At 58.4% G+C, this 15,661-nt stretch overlaps 5 non-coding genes across 5 annotated transcripts; all 5 read right to left on the reverse strand.

Moving 5' to 3' along the window:
• Positions 1-2,082: 2,082 nt before the first annotated feature.
• Positions 2,083-2,175, reverse strand: LOC140689951 (small nucleolar RNA SNORD116). The gene has a single exon (XR_012065098.1). It is a non-coding gene; the product is annotated as a small nucleolar RNA SNORD116 (small nucleolar RNA).
• Positions 2,176-4,878: 2,703 nt separating this feature from the next.
• LOC140689952 (small nucleolar RNA SNORD116) lies at positions 4,879-4,971 on the reverse strand. The gene has a single exon (XR_012065099.1). It is a non-coding gene; the product is annotated as a small nucleolar RNA SNORD116 (small nucleolar RNA).
• A 2,703-nt stretch (positions 4,972-7,674) lies between these two features.
• On the reverse strand, positions 7,675-7,767 carry LOC140689917 (small nucleolar RNA SNORD116). Its single transcript, XR_012065064.1, has one exon. It is a non-coding gene; the product is annotated as a small nucleolar RNA SNORD116 (small nucleolar RNA).
• A 2,703-nt stretch (positions 7,768-10,470) lies between these two features.
• LOC140689953 (small nucleolar RNA SNORD116) lies at positions 10,471-10,563 on the reverse strand. The gene has a single exon (XR_012065100.1). It is a non-coding gene; the product is annotated as a small nucleolar RNA SNORD116 (small nucleolar RNA).
• Positions 10,564-13,266: 2,703 nt separating this feature from the next.
• Positions 13,267-13,359, reverse strand: LOC140689954 (small nucleolar RNA SNORD116). The gene has a single exon (XR_012065101.1). It is a non-coding gene; the product is annotated as a small nucleolar RNA SNORD116 (small nucleolar RNA).
• Between the last annotated feature and the right edge of the window lie 2,302 nt (positions 13,360-15,661).

Genomic DNA, 15,661 nt, shown 5'->3' on the forward strand with positions numbered 1-15,661 from the left:
TATGTGCGCTTCTGTGTGCCGGCCTATGTGTGTGAGTGTGCGGATGTATCTTGGTCTGCTTTCCTTTGTTTCCTGTTTGCCCGCCGAAGGATCCCAGGGCCTGAAAATGAACGCTTTGCTCTCAATTCCACAGAAGCCTGCCCATCCAGAAAAGGACCCGAGACCTCTGCTTCCAAAGTGGCCACGTCATCTTGGCCCTCTCGGGGCCGCTGCAATAGGCCAAGGACTCCTTCTCTCCGACAGCCATTCCTTCTGCTCAGAGCCAACCGCCCCCACCTACAGCAATTTCCGGGCCCTGGATGGGATGTTGACGAAGTCATTCTGTCGCCCGAGGCCTCCACAGGATAGGCGTACCTGGAGGCTCTACCCAGTGCCTGTGGATGTCAACCCCAAAACCATTTACATGAATGGTCACACCCCCGTGAACCAGGCTCCAGGGCGCAAGCAGTCTGTATACGACTCACACCTCGGAGCCGCTCCAATCCAGAAGCCTGTGCCCGTGATTTCTGCCCAAACGCCTCCACAGGGCCGGTGAACACGCCCAGAGGAGAAGTGGTGGGGAGCCAGCATGAGCCAGGGCCGAACCCCACAGCAACCAGGACACTCGCACGTCCACCAACTGCCGAGATCCACCTGGGGGGCAGTTTTGCGCCCCTGACCTTCGAGGGAAAGTTCAAACACCCGGCATCCTGGTCCAAACATTTGTGCGAACGGACCAAGGGCCAGCTACCCTGCAGGCATCTTCACTTCATCCGCATACAGGCCAAACACCAAGCTTCAGCGGAGATTGTCAGGAAGGATGTCCACGTGGGTGAAGCTACCCCCACGACACTCAGCCTCGGATCCCTTCTCCGCACCGTAACTCCACCAAGGGCCTCACACAGATCCAATGGCCCGTTCATGAGGACCACAGAAAGTCCAATCACAGAAGACCTCTCCCGGGAAAGGAATCTTTGAATTGGGCGACATGAGGAGGTGACTGTCCACAGCAGCCCATCCAGGATCTCAGCAAACATATGCCATGCCCACGCACTAGCAGGGCTAAATGTCAACACATGCCATGGGGAAGGGGACCCTCTGGGCCAGAAACGTGGCTCCCGCCTAAAGGAACCCTTTCACATTGCACATTCATGGACCAAGAGGCCAAGGGGCTAAAGGCCATGTTTCTGTCAGTCATCTGGACCCCGGCTGCCGGCGGATCTCTCTCAGGCTCCTGCAAGACACCTCTTGGGAGTCTCTTGGACGAGTCAGCAAGCCAAGGCTTCAGGGCTCTGCTAGCACTGCCCATCCCTACGGAACAGAAAAGCCTTCCTCCCTAGGCTTTTACGGACAGACCCTCTTCAAACAGACACATTCCTCAGACTTCCAGCACAGCAGGAGGAACAACAGGACGACAGCGTGGCACAGGAAAACACACAAAACCACGCCAGCGTTAACCTCAGCGGACCCTTCCCTTCCGGTCCAGGCCATCAGCTACCGCAGTTGCTTGGAGGCAGCGCTGAGTCCTCAGCACGCCCCATGCTTGCGCCCTGGCACCAACACGGGGGCAGTGGGTGCAGGAGGGAGCTGCAAGGCTAGCACCGCCACCCAGTCCCTCAGCCTGCTCCCGGCACTTCACCCACCGGGAAACGCCACATAGCCACTGGGCACTCAGGAGTCCTCTCCAAGACCAAGGAAGTCCAGAACACGCGTGGCACACGCCTCCACTGCTGCTGCTGTGGGATAAAACTCCCACACCCCTTCTCCTTGGCTCTGAGACACACTCGACCTCGGGCCACACCCCAAATAGCGTGAAGCTGCCTCAAACCAACTTTTGCATGCCACCTGCTCACAGGGCCTTGGCCAATTTGGCACTCCCCCTTCGACCAGCAGCAGAGCAGCTGGCCACCGTCACATCCCACAACGGCCACTCAAACAACGACCTCCGATTCCAGCTGCCTCGACGAATGCTTGCACACGACCGACCCTCAGACGGGAGGCTCTCTAATGCTGGCACCGTGGGGGGTGTTTGCAGCAGTGTGAGCGAGGGCAAGCTGCACCTCACTCCTAACTATGCCCTAGCCCCCGGGGTGGCAACGTGCTGGACCTCAGTTTCGATGAGAACGACGGTAGTGAGTTCTCACTCATTTTGTTCAGATTTCCAAGGAATGCATATGAGGGAGTCATCATCGATCCGAGCACGTGCTGGCAGGCTGGACAACTCAACATGGCAGGCTGGGAGGCTCCACAGAGGAGCCAATGAGCTCGGAGACCTCCAGCAAGCTGAGCAAACCAGAGCCAGCAAGCCGCTGAGAAACAGCCACCGTCGAGCTTTTCTGCCCAACTTTCGGGCAGTCAGAGAAAACCCGAAAGCAAACGCCAGGACTTGGGGTGGGGGAGGGGAAGGCGTACCGTCATCCTGAGCGATCCCCGGGAAGGGTCAGCACCCTGGGTCCAAGCCACTACTTGGGGGACTTCCGGCCACCACCAGTCACCAGGAAACGAGAAGGACGTCTTGTCTTGGCGGACGGCAAGCCTGGCCCGGCAACCCCACCTGGCAAGGGGACAGAAATCACATGCACGCTTCAGAGGTGGACCCAGGTTCTCAGAGAGCAAGCTTCATGCCAACCCACCTTTATCTGTGGGTAAGCCCGCAATCAATTACAACCTTCCTCTTTCCCTGGGACACCAAGCAATGCGTGTCTCAACCCACTAGGGGAGGGGACTTGGCATATGGGATTTTGATGGGGGTGTGTGTGTGAGTGTGTGCATGCCTCTGGCTGTGTGTGTGCGTGCCTGTGTGTGTGTGTCCGTCTGTATGTGCGCTTCTGTGTGCCGGCCTATGTGTGTGAGTGTGCGGCTGTATCTTGGTCTGCTTTCCTTTGTTTCCTGTTTGCACGCCGAAGGATCCCAGGGCCTGAAAATGAACGCTTTGCTCTCAATTCCACAGAAGCCTGCCCATCCAGAAAAGGACCCGAGACCTCTGCTTCCAAAGTGGCCACGTCATCTTGGCCCTCTCGGGGCCGCTGCAATAGGCCAAGGACTCCTTCTCTCCGACAGCCATTCCTTCTGCTCAGAGCCAACCGCCCCCACCTACAGCAATTTCCGGGCCCTGGATGGGATGTTGACGAAGTCATTCTGTCGCCCGAGGCCTCCACAGGATAGGCGTACCTGGAGGCTCTACCCAGTGCCTGTGGATGTCAACCCCAAAACCATTTACATGAATGGTCACACCCCCGTGAACCAGGCTCCAGGGCGCAAGCAGTCTGTATACGACTCACACCTCGGAGCCGCTCCAATCCAGAAGCCTGTGCCCGTGATTTCTGCCCAAACGCCTCCACAGGGCCGGTGAACACGCCCAGAGGAGAAGTGGTGGGGAGCCAGCATGAGCCAGGGCCGAACCCCACAGCAACCAGGACACTCGCACGTCCACCAACTGCCGAGATCCACCTGGGGGGCAGTTTTGCGCCCCTGACCTTCGAGGGAAAGTTCAAACACCCGGCATCCTGGTCCAAACATTTGTGCGAACGGACCAAGGGCCAGCTACCCTGCAGGCATCTTCACTTCATCCGCATACAGGCCAAACACCAAGCTTCAGCGGAGATTGTCAGGAAGGATGTCCACGTGGGTGAAGCTACCCCCACGACACTCAGCCTCGGATCCCTTCTCCGCACCGTAACTCCACCAAGGGCCTCACACAGATCCAATGGCCCGTTCATGAGGACCACAGAAAGTCCAATCACAGAAGACCTCTCCCGGGAAAGGAATCTTTGAATTGGGCGACATGAGGAGGTGACTGTCCACAGCAGCCCATCCAGGATCTCAGCAAACATATGCCATGCCCACGCACTAGCAGGGCTAAATGTCAACACATGCCATGGGGAAGGGGACCCTCTGGGCCAGAAACGTGGCTCCCGCCTAAAGGAACCCTTTCACATTGCACATTCATGGACCAAGAGGCCAAGGGGCTAAAGGCCATGTTTCTGTCAGTCATCTGGACCCCGGCTGCCGGCGGATCTCTCTCAGGCTCCTGCAAGACACCTCTTGGGAGTCTCTTGGACGAGTCAGCAAGCCAAGGCTTCAGGGCTCTGCTAGCACTGCCCATCCCTACGGAACAGAAAAGCCTTCCTCCCTAGGCTTTTACGGACAGACCCTCTTCAAACAGACACATTCCTCAGACTTCCAGCACAGCAGGAGGAACAACAGGACGACAGCGTGGCACAGGAAAACACACAAAACCACGCCAGCGTTAACCTCAGCGGACCCTTCCCTTCCGGTCCAGGCCATCAGCTACCGCAGTTGCTTGGAGGCAGCGCTGAGTCCTCAGCACGCCCCATGCTTGCGCCCTGGCACCAACACGGGGGCAGTGGGTGCAGGAGGGAGCTGCAAGGCTAGCACCGCCACCCAGTCCCTCAGCCTGCTCCCGGCACTTCACCCACCGGGAAATGCCACATAGCCACTGGGCACTCAGGAGTCCTCTCCAAGACCAAGGAAGTCCAGAACACGCGTGGCACACGCCTCCACTGCTGCTGCTGTGGGATAAAACTCCCACACCCCTTCTCCTTGGCTCTGAGACACACTCGACCTCGGGCCACACCCCAAATAGCGTGAAGCTGCCTCAAACCAACTTTTGCATGCCACCTGCTCACAGGGCCTTGGCCAATTTGGCACTCCCCCTTCGACCAGCAGCAGAGCAGCTGGCCACCGTCACATCCCACAACGGCCACTCAAACAACGACCTCCGATTCCAGCTGCCTCGACGAATGCTTGCACACGACCGACCCTCAGACGGGAGGCTCTCTAATGCTGGCACCGTGGGGGGTGTTTGCAGCAGTGTGAGCGAGGGCAAGCTGCACCTCACTCCTAACTATGCCCTAGCCCCCGGGGTGGCAACGTGCTGGACCTCAGTTTCGATGAGAACGACGGTAGTGAGTTCTCACTCATTTTGTTCAGATTTCCAAGGAATGCATATGAGGGAGTCATCATCGATCCGAGCACGTGCTGGCAGGCTGGACAACTCAACATGGCAGGCTGGGAGGCTCCACAGAGGAGCCAATGAGCTCGGAGACCTCCAGCAAGCTGAGCAAACCAGAGCCAGCAGGCCGCTGAGAAACAGCCACCGTCGAGCTTTTCTGCCCAACTTTCGGGCAGTCAGAGAAAACCCGAAAGCAAACGCCAGGACTTGGGGTGGGGGAGGGGAAGGCGTACCGTCATCCTGAGCGATCCCCGGGAAGGGTCAGCACCTTGGGTCCAAGCCACTACTTGGGGGACTTCCGGCCACCACCAGTCACCAGGAAACGAGAAGGACGTCTTGTCTTGGTGGACGGCAAGCCTGGCCCGGCAACCCCACCTGGCAAGGGGACAGAAATCACATGCACGCTTCAGAGGTGGACCCAGGTTCTCAGAGAGCAAGCTTCATGCCAACCCACCTTTATCTGTGGGTAAGCCCGCAATCAATTGCAACCTTCCTCTTTCCCTGGGACACCAAGCAATGCGTGTCTCAACCCACTAGGGGAGGGGACTTGGCATATGGGATTTTGATGGGGGTGTGTGTGTGAGTGTGTGCATGCCTCTGGCTGTGTGTGTGCGTGCCTGTGTGTGTGTGTCCGTCTGTATGTGCGCTTCTGTGTGCCGGCCTATGTGTGTGAGTGTGCGGCTGTATCTTGGTCTGCTTTCCTTTGTTTCCTGTTTGCCCGCCGAAGGATCCCAGGGCCTGAAAATGAACGCTTTGCTCTCAATTCCACAGAAGCCTGCCCATCCAGAAAAGGACCCGAGACCTCTGCTTCCAAAGTGGCCACGTCATCTTGGCCCTCTCGGGGCCGCTGCAATAGGCCAAGGACTCCTTCTCTCCGACAGCCATTCCTTCTGCTCAGAGCCAACCGCCCCCACCTACAGCAATTTCCGGGCCCTGGATGGGATGTTGACGAAGTCATTCTGTCGCCCGAGGCCTCCACAGGATAGGCGTACCTGGAGGCTCTACCCAGTGCCTGTGGATGTCAACCCCAAAACCATTTACATGAATGGTCACACCCCCGTGAACCAGGCTCCAGGGCGCAAGCAGTCTGTATACGACTCACACCTCGGAGCCGCTCCAATCCAGAAGCCTGTGCCCGTGATTTCTGCCCAAACGCCTCCACAGGGCCGGTGAACACGCCCAGAGGAGAAGTGGTGGGGAGCCAGCATGAGCCAGGGCCGAACCCCACAGCAACCAGGACACTCGCACGTCCACCAACTGCCGAGATCCACCTGGGGGGCAGTTTTGCGCCCCTGACCTTCGAGGGAAAGTTCAAACACCCGGCATCCTGGTCCAAACATTTGTGCGAACGGACCAAGGGCCAGCTACCCTGCAGGCATCTTCACTTCATCCGCATACAGGCCAAACACCAAGCTTCAGCGGAGATTGTCAGGAAGGATGTCCACGTGGGTGAAGCTACCCCCACGACACTCAGCCTCGGATCCCTTCTCCGCACCGTAACTCCACCAAGGGCCTCACACAGATCCAATGGCCCGTTCATGAGGACCACAGAAAGTCCAATCACAGAAGACCTCTCCCGGGAAAGGAATCTTTGAATTGGGCGACATGAGGAGGTGACTGTCCACAGCAGCCCATCCAGGATCTCAGCAAACATATGCCATGCCCACGCACTAGCAGGGCTAAATGTCAACACATGCCATGGGGAAGGGGACCCTCTGGGCCAGAAACGTGGCTCCCGCCTAAAGGAACCCTTTCACATTGCACATTCATGGACCAAGAGGCCAAGGGGCTAAAGGCCATGTTTCTGTCAGTCATCTGGACCCCGGCTGCCGGCGGATCTCTCTCAGGCTCCTGCAAGACACCTCTTGGGAGTCTCTTGGACGAGTCAGCAAGCCAAGGCTTCAGGGCTCTGCTAGCACTGCCCATCCCTACGGAACAGAAAAGCCTTCCTCCCTAGGCTTTTACGGACAGACCCTCTTCAAACAGACACATTCCTCAGACTTCCAGCACAGCAGGAGGAACAACAGGACGACAGCGTGGCACAGGAAAACACACAAAACCACGCCAGCGTTAACCTCAGCGGACCCTTCCCTTCCGGTCCAGGCCATCAGCTACCGCAGTTGCTTGGAGGCAGCGCTGAGTCCTCAGCACGCCCCATGCTTGCGCCCTGGCACCAACACGGGGGCAGTGGGTGCAGGAGGGAGCTGCAAGGCTAGCACCGCCACCCAGTCCCTCAGCCTGCTCCCGGCACTTCACCCACCGGGAAACGCCACATAGCCACTGGGCACTCAGGAGTCCTCTCCAAGACCAAGGAAGTCCAGAACACGCGTGGCACACGCCTCCACTGCTGCTGCTGTGGGATAAAACTCCCACACCCCTTCTCCTTGGCTCTGAGACACACTCGACCTCGGGCCACACCCCAAATAGCGTGAAGCTGCCTCAAACCAACTTTTGCATGCCACCTGCTCACAGGGCCTTGGCCAATTTGGCACTCCCCCTTCGACCAGCAGCAGAGCAGCTGGCCACCGTCACATCCCACAACGGCCACTCAAACAACGACCTCCGATTCCAGCTGCCTCGACGAATGCTTGCACACGACCGACCCTCAGACGGGAGGCTCTCTAATGCTGGCACCGTGGGGGGTGTTTGCAGCAGTGTGAGCGAGGGCAAGCTGCACCTCACTCCTAACTATGCCCTAGCCCCCGGGGTGGCAACGTGCTGGACCTCAGTTTCGATGAGAACGACGGTAGTGAGTTCTCACTCATTTTGTTCACATTTCCAAGGAATGCATATGAGGGAGTCATCATCGATCCGAGCACGTGCTGGCAGGCTGGACAACTCAACATGGCAGGCTGGGAGGCTCCACAGAGGAGCCAATGAGCTCGGAGACCTCCAGCAAGCTGAGCAAACCAGAGCCAGCAGGCCGCTGAGAAACAGCCACCGTCGAGCTTTTCTGCCCAACTTTCGGGCAGTCAGAGAAAACCCGAAAGCAAACGCCAGGACTTGGGGTGGGGGAGGGGAAGGCGTACCGTCATCCTGAGCGATCCCCGGGAAGGGTCAGCACCTTGGGTCCAAGCCACTACTTGGGGGACTTCCGGCCACCACCAGTCACCAGGAAACGAGAAGGACGTCTTGTCTTGGCGGACGGCAAGCCTGGCCCGGCAACCCCACCTGGCAAGGGGACAGAAATCACATGCACGCTTCAGAGGTGGACCCAGGTTCTCAGAGAGCAAGCTTCATGCCAACCCACCTTTATCTGTGGGTAAGCCCGCAATCAATTGCAACCTTCCTCTTTCCCTGGGACACCAAGCAATGCGTGTCTCAACCCACTAGGGGAGGGGACTTGGCATATGGGATTTTGATGGGGGTGTGTGTGTGAGTGTGTGCATGCCTCTGGCTGTGTGTGTGCGTGCCTGTGTGTGTGTGTCCGTCTGTATGTGCGCTTCTGTGTGCCGGCCTATGTGTGTGAGTGTGCGGCTGTATCTTGGTCTGCTTTCCTTTGTTTCCTGTTTGCCCGCCGAAGGATCCCAGGGCCTGAAAATGAACGCTTTGCTCTCAATTCCACAGAAGCCTGCCCATCCAGAAAAGGACCCGAGACCTCTGCTTCCAAAGTGGCCACGTCATCTTGGCCCTCTCGGGGCCGCTGCAATAGGCCAAGGACTCCTTCTCTCCGACAGCCATTCCTTCTGCTCAGAGCCAACCGCCCCCACCTACAGCAATTTCCGGGCCCTGGATGGGATGTTGACGAAGTCATTCTGTCGCCCGAGGCCTCCACAGGATAGGCGTACCTGGAGGCTCTACCCAGTGCCTGTGGATGTCAACCCCAAAACCATTTACATGAATGGTCACACCCCCGTGAACCAGGCTCCAGGGCGCAAGCAGTCTGTATACGACTCACACCTCGGAGCCGCTCCAATCCAGAAGCCTGTGCCCGTGATTTCTGCCCAAACGCCTCCACAGGGCCGGTGAACACGCCCAGAGGAGAAGTGGTGGGGAGCCAGCATGAGCCAGGGCCGAACCCCACAGCAACCAGGACACTCGCACGTCCACCAACTGCCGAGATCCACCTGGGGGGCAGTTTTGCGCCCCTGACCTTCGAGGGAAAGTTCAAACACCCGGCATCCTGGTCCAAACATTTGTGCGAACGGACCAAGGGCCAGCTACCCTGCAGGCATCTTCACTTCATCCGCATACAGGCCAAACACCAAGCTTCAGCGGAGATTGTCAGGAAGGATGTCCACGTGGGTGAAGCTACCCCCACGACACTCAGCCTCGGATCCCTTCTCCGCACCGTAACTCCACCAAGGGCCTCACACAGATCCAATGGCCCGTTCATGAGGACCACAGAAAGTCCAATCACAGAAGACCTCTCCCGGGAAAGGAATCTTTGAATTGGGCGACATGAGGAGGTGACTGTCCACAGCAGCCCATCCAGGATCTCAGCAAACATATGCCATGCCCACGCACTAGCAGGGCTAAATGTCAACACATGCCATGGGGAAGGGGACCCTCTGGGCCAGAAACGTGGCTCCCGCCTAAAGGAACCCTTTCACATTGCACATTCATGGACCAAGAGGCCAAGGGGCTAAAGGCCATGTTTCTGTCAGTCATCTGGACCCCGGCTGCCGGCGGATCTCTCTCAGGCTCCTGCAAGACACCTCTTGGGAGTCTCTTGGACGAGTCAGCAAGCCAAGGCTTCAGGGCTCTGCTAGCACTGCCCATCCCTACGGAACAGAAAAGCCTTCCTCCCTAGGCTTTTACGGACAGACCCTCTTCAAACAGACACATTCCTCAGACTTCCAGCACAGCAGGAGGAACAACAGGACGACAGCGTGGCACAGGAAAACACACAAAACCACGCCAGCGTTAACCTCAGCGGACCCTTCCCTTCCGGTCCAGGCCATCAGCTACCGCAGTTGCTTGGAGGCAGCGCTGAGTCCTCAGCACGCCCCATGCTTGCGCCCTGGCACCAACACGGGGGCAGTGGGTGCAGGAGGGAGCTGCAAGGCTAGCACCGCCACCCAGTCCCTCAGCCTGCTCCCGGCACTTCACCCACCGGGAAACGCCACATAGCCACTGGGCACTCAGGAGTCCTCTCCAAGACCAAGGAAGTCCAGAACACGCGTGGCACACGCCTCCACTGCTGCTGCTGTGGGATAAAACTCCCACACCCCTTCTCCTTGGCTCTGAGACACACTCGACCTCGGGCCACACCCCAAATAGCGTGAAGCTGCCTCAAACCAACTTTTGCATGCCACCTGCTCACAGGGCCTTGGCCAATTTGGCACTCCCCCTTCGACCAGCAGCAGAGCAGCTGGCCACCGTCACATCCCACAACGGCCACTCAAACAACGACCTCCGATTCCAGCTGCCTCGACGAATGCTTGCACACGACCGACCCTCAGACGGGAGGCTCTCTAATGCTGGCACCGTGGGGGGTGTTTGCAGCAGTGTGAGCGAGGGCAAGCTGCACCTCACTCCTAACTATGCCCTAGCCCCCGGGGTGGCAACGTGCTGGACCTCAGTTTCGATGAGAACGACGGTAGTGAGTTCTCACTCATTTTGTTCAGATTTCCAAGGAATGCATATGAGGGAGTCATCATCGATCCGAGCACGTGCTGGCAGGCTGGACAACTCAACATGGCAGGCTGGGAGGCTCCACAGAGGAGCCAATGAGCTCGGAGACCTCCAGCAAGCTGAGCAAACCAGAGCCAGCAAGCCGCTGAGAAACAGCCACCGTCGAGCTTTTCTGCCCAACTTTCGGGCAGTCAGAGAAAACCCGAAAGCAAACGCCAGGACTTGGGGTGGGGGAGGGGAAGGCGTACCGTCATCCTGAGCGATCCCCGGGAAGGGTCAGCACCCTGGGTCCAAGCCACTACTTGGGGGACTTCCGGCCACCACCAGTCACCAGGAAACGAGAAGGACGTCTTGTCTTGGCGGACGGCAAGCCTGGCCCGGCAACCCCACCTGGCAAGGGGACAGAAATCACATGCACGCTTCAGAGGTGGACCCAGGTTCTCAGAGAGCAAGCTTCATGCCAACCCACCTTTATCTGTGGGTAAGCCCGCAATCAATTACAACCTTCCTCTTTCCCTGGGACACCAAGCAATGCGTGTCTCAACCCACTAGGGGAGGGGACTTGGCATATGGGATTTTGATGGGGGTGTGTGTGTGAGTGTGTGCATGCCTCTGGCTGTGTGTGTGCGTGCCTGTGTGTGTGTGTCCGTCTGTATGTGCGCTTCTGTGTGCCGGCCTATGTGTGTGAGTGTGCGGCTGTATCTTGGTCTGCTTTCCTTTGTTTCCTGTTTGCACGCCGAAGGATCCCAGGGCCTGAAAATGAACGCTTTGCTCTCAATTCCACAGAAGCCTGCCCATCCAGAAAAGGACCCGAGACCTCTGCTTCCAAAGTGGCCACGTCATCTTGGCCCTCTCGGGGCCGCTGCAATAGGCCAAGGACTCCTTCTCTCCGACAGCCATTCCTTCTGCTCAGAGCCAACCGCCCCCACCTACAGCAATTTCCGGGCCCTGGATGGGATGTTGACGAAGTCATTCTGTCGCCCGAGGCCTCCACAGGATAGGCGTACCTGGAGGCTCTACCCAGTGCCTGTGGATGTCAACCCCAAAACCATTTACATGAATGGTCACACCCCCGTGAACCAGGCTCCAGGGCGCAAGCAGTCTGTATACGACTCACACCTCGGAGCCGCTCCAATCCAGAAGCCTGTGCCCGTGATTTCTGCCCAAACGCCTCCACAGGGCCGGTGAACACGCCCAGAGGAGAAGTGGTGGGGAGCCAGCATGAGCCAGGGCCGAACCCCACAGCAACCAGGACACTCGCACGTCCACCAACTGCCGAGATCCACCTGGGGGGCAGTTTTGCGCCCCTGACCTTCGAGGGAAAGTTCAAACACCCGGCATCCTGGTCCAAACATTTGTGCGAACGGACCAAGGGCCAGCTACCCTGTAGGCATCTTCACTTCATCCGCATACAGGCCAAACACCAAGCTTCAGCGGAGATTGTCAGGAAGGATGTCCACGTGGGTGAAGCTACCCCCACGACACTCAGCCTCGGATCCCTTCTCCGCACCGTAACTCCACCAAGGGCCTCACACAGATCCAATGGCCCGTTCATGAGGACCACAGAAAGTCCAATCACAGAAGACCTCTCCCGGGAAAGGAATCTTTGAATTGGGCGACATGAGGAGGTGACTGTCCACAGCAGCCCATCCAGGATCTCAGCAAACATATGCCATGCCCACGCACTAGCAGGGCTAAATGTCAACACATGCCATGGGGAAGGGGACCCTCTGGGCCAGAAACGTGGCTCCCGCCTAAAGGAACCCTTTCACATTGCACATTCATGGACCAAGAGGCCAAGGGGCTAAAGGCCATGTTTCTGTCAGTCATCTGGACCCCGGCTGCCGGCGGATCTCTCTCAGGCTCCTGCAAGACACCTCTTGGGAGTCTCTTGGACGAGTCAGCAAGCCAAGGCTTCAGGAATCTGCTAGCACTGCCCATCCCTACGGAACAGAAAAGCCTTCCTCCCTAGGCTTTTACGGACAGACCCTCTTCAAACAGACACATTCCTCAGACTTCCAGCACAGCAGGAGGAACAACAGGACGACAGCGTGGCACAGGAAAACACACAAAACCACGCCAGCGTTAACCTCAGCGGACCCTTCCCTTCCGGTCCAGGCCATCAGCTACCGCAGTTGCTTGGAGGCAGCGCTGAGTCCTCAGCACGCCCCATGCTTGCGCCCTGGCACCAACACGGGGGCAGTGGGTGCAGGAGGGAGCTGCAAGGCTAGCACCGCCACCCAGTCCCTCAGCCTGCTCCCGGCACTTCACCCACCGGGAAACGCCACATAGCCACTGGGCACTCAGGAGTCCTCTCCAAGACCAAGGAAGTCCAGAACACGCGTGGCACACGCCTCCACTGCTGCTGCTGTGGGATAAAACTCCCACACCCCTTCTCCTTGGCTCTGAGACACACTCGACCTCGGGCCACACCCCAAATAGCGTGAAGCTGCCTCAAACCAACTTTTGCATGCCACCTGCTCACAGGGCCTTGGCCAATTTGGCACTCCCCCTTCGACCAGCAGCAGAGCAGCTGGCCACCGTCACATCCCACAACGGCCACTCAAACAACGACCTCCGATTCCAGCTGCCTCGACGAATGCTTGCACACGACCGACCCTCAGACGGGAGGCTCTCTAATGCTGGCACCGTGGGGGGTGTTTGCAGCAGTGTGAGTGAGGGCCAGCTGCACCTCACTCCTAACTATGCCCTAGCCCCCGGGGTGGCAACGTGCTGGACCTCAGTTTCGATGAGAACGACGGTAGTGAGTTCTCACTCATTTTGTTCAGATTTCCAAGGAATGCATATGAGGGAGTCATCATCGATCCGAGCACGTGCTGGCAGGCTGGACAACTCAACATGGCAGGCTGGGAGGCTCCACAGAGGAGCCAATGAGCTCGGAGACCTCCAGCAAGCTGAGCAAACCAGAGCCAGCAGGCCGCTGAGAAACAGCCACCGTCGAGCTTTTCTGCCCAACTTTCGGGAGTCAGAGAAAACCCGAAAGCAAACGCCAGGACTTGGGGTGGGGGAGGGGAAGGCGTACCGTCATCCTGAGCGATCCCCGGGAAGGGTCAGCACCCTGGGTCCAAGCCACTACTTGGGGGACTTCCGGCCACCACCAGTCACCAGGAAACGAGAAGGACGTCTTGTCTTGGCGGACGGCAAGCCTGGCCCGGCAACCCCACCTGGCAAGGGGACAGAAATCACATGCACGCTTCAGACATGGGCACAACTTCTCAGAGAGCATGCTCCATGCCAATCAACCTTTAGCTCGGGGAAGCCCGCTATCTGCTACCCACCTCCCTTTATCCCTTCAATACCAACGAATGCGTGTCTGAACGCACGAGGGTAGGGGCCTTGGCGTATGTGAGTTTCGTGTGTGTGTGTGTGGCAGGGGTGGGGCCTGACTGTCCATGGGACTGCATGGCTGTGTCTCTGGGTGTTTGTGTGTCCTGTGTGTCCCGCCGAAAATCTCAGTGTCTGAAAATGCATGCTTTCCACTCAGCGCCATGGAGGCCTGCCCATCCTTAACATGACCGCGGTCCTCTGCCTTCCAGAGTGGCCATGGCATCGTGGGTCTCTAGGAGCTGCTGCAATAGGCCAAGAACCCCTTCCCTCCAACAGCCATTCCTTCTGATCAGAGCCAACCGCACCCACCTACACCACATTTGGGGCCGTGGGTGGGATATCCACCAAGTCACCCTGCCGCCCAACGCCTCTAGAGGACAGGGGGAACTGGAGGCAATACTCACTGCCTATGTCAACCAGGAAAGCATTGACATCAAAGCTCACACCACGCTGAACCTGGCTCCAGGGCACATCCAGCCTCTATTCAACCTGTGTCTCGGTGCCACTGCAATCCAGAAGCCTCGTCCTGGCAGCTGTGCCTAAACGCCTGCGCAGGGCAAGTGAAAACGCCCAGGGGAGAAGTGGTGGGGAGCCTCCATGAACCAGGGCCAAACCCCACGGATGCCAGGGCACTCACGTCACCACCAACGGCCGAGACACACATCGGGCAGGATTCGGGGCCCTGACCTTCAAAGCAAAGTCCAAACGCTGAGCAGCCTGCTCCAAACATGAGTCCTCACGGACCAAGGCCCAGTCGCCCCACAGGGCTCCTCGGACATTATGCACACAGGGCAAACACCGAGCTTCAGGGCACACAGTCTCAAAGGATGTCCCCTTGGATGAAGCCACAGCCCACCACCCTCAACCGAGGACCTCTTCTCAGAACTGTAACCCCACCATGGGACTCACGGAGATTCAATGCCCTGTTCACGAGGACCACAGGAAGTCCTGAAAGACAGGAGCTCCCCATGCGAAAGGAAACCTCGAATGGGGCAAAATCGGCACGTCACTGTCCACCGCAGCCCACCCGGGATCTCAGCAAACGTGTGCCATGCCCGTGCACCAGCAGGCTTAAATCTCAACACATGTCACGGGGAAGGGGGCCCTCTGGGCCAGATACGTGGCTCCCACCTAAAGGCGCCCTTTCACGTTGCACGGTCATGCACCTGCAGGCAAAGGGGCAAGAGGGCATCTTGCCGTAAGGCATCTGGACCGAGCCTTGCACTGCCTCTCTCTCAGGTTCCCGGAAGACACCTTTCGGGAGTCTCTTGGACCAACCGGCAAGCCGACACTACACAGGTCTGCTAGCACCGCCCATCCACCTGGACCCGAGGAGCCTTCCTCCCTAGGCATCCATGGGCAGCCCCTCAGGAAATACCGACCGGCCTCAGGAAGCCCAGGACAGCAGCAGGAGCCAAATGACGACAGCGTGTTCTACGAAAGCACACAAAACCACTCCAGCCCTAACCTCCCCATACACTTCCCTTCCAGTCTACACCGCCCGCCAACCCCCATGCTTCAAGGCAGCGCTGCGTCCTCAGCAAGCTCCGTGCTTCCGCCCTTGCCACCAACACTGGGGCAGTGCGCGCAGTAGGGAGCTGCCAACCCGATCCCTCAGCCTGCTCCCGCCACCGACCGACCCCGAACCCGACCCCGAATCGGCACACAACCACCGTGCCCTCCACAGTCCTCACCAAGACACAGGTCGGAAACACGCAGAAACACGCCTCAACGGTGGGTCCAGTAGCCAAACACCCACACCTCTTCTCTTTGGCTCTGACA

Source organism: Vicugna pacos, chromosome 27 (genome assembly GCF_048564905.1).
Source record: "Vicugna pacos chromosome 27, VicPac4, whole genome shotgun sequence".
Classification (NCBI taxonomy): domain Eukaryota; kingdom Metazoa; phylum Chordata; class Mammalia; order Artiodactyla; family Camelidae; genus Vicugna; species Vicugna pacos.